Source organism: Rutidosis leptorrhynchoides, chromosome 2 (genome assembly GCF_046630445.1).
Source record: "Rutidosis leptorrhynchoides isolate AG116_Rl617_1_P2 chromosome 2, CSIRO_AGI_Rlap_v1, whole genome shotgun sequence".
Taxonomy (NCBI): Eukaryota; Viridiplantae; Streptophyta; class Magnoliopsida; order Asterales; family Asteraceae; genus Rutidosis; species Rutidosis leptorrhynchoides.
In genome coordinates, this window is record NC_092334.1 from 5,156,348 (window position 1) to 5,162,063 (window position 5,716).

Sequence of the window (5,716 nt, forward strand, 5' to 3'; positions counted from 1 at the left end):
ATTCGGAACTGAGATATAGACCGGGCGTAAACGAGTGAGACATCAGAGCTAAAATTACAAGTCTACTATGCACAAGAATATAATATAATATATATAAAATTATATAAAATTATATATATTATATTATATATTAAATTAAAACAGCCGCCCACGTTTTAAAAACCAAATGTGAGCTGGAACAGCTGGCCATGCGATCGCATGGCCAGGAAGGGGAAGAAGCATGCGATCGCATGGCAGGGAATCTCAGGTCAGGTCCTATAAATTGCAACATTTTCAGCGAATGTAAAACACATCTTTTTCTTTTCCTCCTCTCATCAAATTATATATATTTATATTTATAATTTTAAGTTTAATTTAAGATTAATAATAATTGGGTTATTGTAAGAAATGTTTTAAGGTTTTGTAAGCCAGAACTCTGTCCGTGTAACACTACGCGATTAAATACCACTATAAGCTATGTTCTTCCTTTTTAAATTAATGTCTCGTAACTAAGTTATTATTATGCTTATTTAAGCCGAAGTAATCGTGATGTTAGACTAAATATTAAAGACGGGGTTATTGGATTTTGTGCCATAATTTAGGTTTGGACAAAAGACCAACACTTGTGGACATTGGACTATGAACTATTAATAGATAGGGGGTATTGTCTAATCGAATGACAACTCATTAGAATTTGTCGAACCTATCTTCAAATTAGTTAATCTAATAATTATTAAAATGATTACGAATGTCCTATTTAGTGACGTTTATACGACATCTTTTACGATCATTTAATTAATTATTCGGGTTGGGTAATTGATTATTCAAACTGATCAAGTGAGTAAATTAATGTTCATATCTTATTAAAACAGGGGTGGATTACATACAAGAGTAATTGGTGTAATTGTTAACAAAGTATTAAAACCTTGGATTATACGCAGTCGATAACCTGGTGTAATCATTAAACAAAGTATTAAAACCTTGTTACAGTTCGAATCTCTAATTAGTTGTAATATTTGACTTCGAGAATAAGGTTAATTTGACGAGCATTTTATAATTATGACCGATGGACTATTATGGACAAAAACCAGATAGGTATCAAATAAATCCAGGACAAAGGATAATTAACCCAGATAAATAAATTAAAATCAAAACGTCAAACATCATGATTGCGGAAGTTTAAATAAGCATAATACTTTTATTTAATATTTCATCGTACCTTTATTTACTGTCATTTTAATTACTGCAATTTACTTTATAGCAATTTAAATTCTGTCATTTATATTATCGTCATTTATCTTTACGTTTTATTTAAAATCGACAAACCGGTCATTAAACGGTAAACCCCCCCCCCCCCTTATAATAATAATAATACTATTATATTACTAATTTATATATATTTATACAAATATAATTGTTTAAAAATATAGTGTACGCAATAAGCCTTCTCCCTGTGGAACGAACCGGACTTACTAAAAACTACACTACTCTACGATTAGGTACACTGCCTATAGTGTTGTAGCAAGGTTTAGGTATATCCCATCTATAAATAAATAATAAAACTTGTGTAAATTGTATCGTATTTCATAATAAAAATAATAGTATTTCGTACTACACCTCGCACACATCAAGTTTTTGGCGCCGCTGCCGGGGACACCGAAGCAAAACGCTATATTTTTGTAAAATATATTTTTGTAAAAATATATTATTTCTTATTTCGTAAAAATATTTTGTATTTATAATAAGTGTTAAAAATAATATATATATATATATATATATATATATATATATATATATATATATATATATATATATAAGACTTTATTTATAAAATTAAAAAATTACTTTTATTTTTAAGATTTTAAAATATAAGCTAATTATATTTTATATAAATATTTTCTTTATTAAAATCAGAAATCAAATAAAAATATAAATTGGGCTGAGCCTGTTAAAAGCCCGAATGAATTTAGGATTTGTTGGGCCATGCGATCGCATGACCCGGACGACCAAACCTGATGCAGTCGCATGAGATGGTCTGACAGGCACAATACCTCGGACTCATTTATTGCAGGTAGGGTTTTTAATTTATTATTATTATTATTTAGGGTTTAAGTTTATTAATTAGTTTTTAATTCTAGTTTTTATATTTAAATTGTAATATTAAGTTTATATATTATTTTTAATTATATAAAATTAATACTTTTATAAAATAATAATATAAAAATAATATCCTCATAAAAATTTGTATTTTTATCATTTTAGTTATAATTTGTATTTTTATCGTTTATTTTGTAATATTTATCGTTCGCTATATAGTTTTAAGTTTAGTATTTTGCCGTAGTTATTTTATTTTTCTGGATTTTTAGACTTTGCCGTAAAATCCCTTAAGTGCTTTTTCTTTAAAATAAGATTTAGGCGCTTTAGAATTTTGCGGCGCAGTTTATAAATTTTAGTGCCTTTTAAGTTATTGCCGTTTTGGATATAGATTTCCTTTTAAGCTTTAATACCTTTAGGCGCAACTTTTTAGATTTAATTTTTAGACTTTTAAGTTTCGACGTTTTTCTTTCTTATTTTTATTTTTCGACGTTTTTCGACGCACTCTTTTTCTTTCTCATTTCTACGCTCTAGTTTTTAGGACATAGAATTTTCTTTATTTTCTTTAAATTTCGACGAAAAATTATTTTAAGCGGTTAAATTGATAGACATTCAAAATTTTCTGGTTCGTAGTAATAGTTGGATTTGTTAGTGGCGATTTGTGGGCTTCCGATTTAAAGGGTCCTGGCTACCTGCTGCATCTATTGGCTATTCAAAACATGGGCAAAATCAGAAAAGTCTATTAATTTGATAACTTTAATAATTTTTATCTTTATAACTAATAGGATATTCAGTGAATGCACCGAGCAAAACGTTCACTACCTTTCATACGTTCACCACCTGTAACTCGATCAAGATATCTAGCCAATATTGCCGCTGTTGATTTTTCTTTAGAATTATCATCTAGTCGAACAAGTTCTCTAACTCAAATTTCCGATAATCCATTTTTTTTTAACCCGACTTCACAATTGAGAACCCGGAGGATATTCAAGGATAATTCAGAGATCCTAAACCACTAATCATTCCTCCGAAACCACAAATTACTCATCCAGAGATTGTCGAGGAAGAAACCATTAAATCAGAATCCTCTAGTGATTCGTATTCAACAAATTCAATTATAGAAGTAACGGAACCTCTAAGTATGGAAGACCGAATGAGAGCCACACGTACGGGCCAAGGACACGCCATTATTAAGCCAGACATTCGCCAGATTATGAAATCAAAGGACAAATCCTACACATGGTAACTAATCAATGCCAATATAGTGGTACGCCAAAAGAAGATCCAAACGAACATCTTCGAACCTTTAATAGGATCTGTACTCTATTTAAAATCAGAGAAGTTGAGGATGAACAAATCTATCTCATGTTGTTTCCCCGGACTTTAAAGGGAGAAGCCAAAGATTGGTTAGAATCGTTACCTGAAGGGGCGATTGACACATGGGATCTCTTAGTTGAAAATTTTCTTAAAAGATTCTTTCCGGCATCTAAAGCCGTGAGACTTCAAGGAGAAATTGTTACGTTCGCGCAAAAGCCAAATGAAACATTATATGAGGCGTGGACAAGATTCAGAAAGTTGTTGAGAGGATGTCCTCAGCACGGTTTAGATACTTATCAAATAGTACAAATATTCTACCAAGGTGTCGACGTCGCTACATGAAAAAATATCGATACAGCAGCTGGTGGTTCCATTATGAAGAAAACCGCAACTGAAGCTCACAAAATCATTGATAACACAGCCTCCCACTCACATGAGTGGCATCAGGAAAAAAGATATATTTCGTTCATCTAAAGCGGCTAGAGCCGATTCTAGACATGACTTTGATTTCGTTTTCGCAAAAATAGATGCTTTCGAGAAACGAATGGAAAAGATGACTAAAGATATTCACGCGATACGAATCAATTGTGAGCAATGCGGTGGACCACACTTAACGAAATATTGTCACATTGAGAAAACCATGGAACAACGAGAGAATGTTTCCTACATGAACCAAAGGCCGGGAAATAATTATCAAAATAATTATCAAACACCAAGGCCAAACTTCAATCGAAATCAAAACATTCTTTACAATCTAAATGGACCCAACAATAACTCGTACAACCAACAAGGTCTGAATAACCAACCAACTCAAAACAATACTTTCAATCAATAAAGACCTAGCTTGTATAAACCACCACAACAAACCGAAGAGAAAAAGCCAAATCTAGAAGAAATGATGGCAAAGCTGATGGAATCTCAAACACAATTTATTACATCTCAAACCCAAACAAATGAGAGATTTGATCGGTCATTAAGAACTCAACAAGCTTCCATTTTGAATCTAGAGAAACACGTAGGTACACTTGCTAGATTGATGAGTGAGAGGGAACAAGGAAAGCTACCGAGTGACAATGAAGTAAATCCTCGGAATGAGAATGTTAATATGGTATCAACGAATTCTGAAAAACCATCATCAGAAGATGGGAAGGTTATCGATGTGAGTAACAATGAAGAAGTTACAACACTACCACCACCCGAGTATGTAAAGCCAGTGGTGGCACCATACAAACTACCCATCCCGTTTCCAAGAAAAGGAGTTGAGTATGAGCAAGTAATAGGTAATAAAGTTTGTGATACCTCTTTAAAAAAGAATAAGAAGAATAAGAAAATGCAAGAAACAAAAATCGTAGAAGTAAACCCGATGAAGAGAGTTCCACCAAAACCTCCACCCAGGGTGGGTGATCCGGGTGAATTTATTATTCCTTGTCTACTTAGTGATTGTGTCATGTATGATGCACTAGCAGATTTAGGTGCGAGAGTGAGTGTTATGCCTCTTTCATTATATAAGAGATTAGGTGTAGGTGAGTTAAGTCCAACGGAAATGAGTGTTCGACTCTTTGATCAAACCATTAGGCACCCAGTTGGAATTGCTGACAACCTACCCGTTCAAGTGGGTGATTTAACCTTTTTAGTAGAAATTTATTGTCATTGACATAGAAGAGGACCCAAACATTCCTCTAATTTTAGGTTGACCATTCTTAGCGTCCACTGGGGCGTTATTTGATGTAAGAAAGGGTAGAAAGACACTCAGTAATGGTGACAAATCGGTCACCTTTGTGATTCGAAAGACTAAATCTCCACCAACCAAAACCGTTGAACCAACAAAAACGATTGGTAAGAACCATGTTGTTTTACCGACTCCAATGGTAGTGCTTAACAATAATAAAACGTCTAAGTGTGAGGAAGTTGAAGTAACACCTAATGATGACATGATAACAAAGAACCCCGTTGTTGATACAAAATTAAACGACCCTGTTATTAATAGTTCAATGAAGAAACTTATTAAACGGATTCGCAATGCTAGAACCAAGGGGAACTTTAAGTTATGTAACCGGTTAGTATCCAATCTTTCGCCTAAAGAAAAGGCAAAACTAGTTGAATTTGTGGATGTTACACAGGAATCCGACCAATGGCTTAAGGCAAAAGTCACAGATATGCAAGTTGATTATGGTCCAAAAGAAATTGACGATGAAGTTAATCACAATTTCGACACCACAGCTACCTAAGTGTGGGGAGATTCAAATGTTCTAAAAAGAAAACGTTATCTAGAGTTAGTTGTTCTGTTCTTGTGTAATTCCGAGAATGGAATCTGATTGGTCTTTTC

General features: G+C 33.0%; 1 non-coding gene across 1 annotated transcript; it reads right to left on the minus strand.

Moving 5' to 3' along the window:
• Positions 1 to 3,570: 3,570 nt before the first annotated feature.
• LOC139895209 (small nucleolar RNA R71) lies at positions 3,571 to 3,677 on the minus strand. Its single transcript, XR_011775671.1, has one exon. It is a non-coding gene; the product is annotated as a small nucleolar RNA R71 (small nucleolar RNA).
• Positions 3,678 to 5,716: the final 2,039 nt, after the last annotated feature.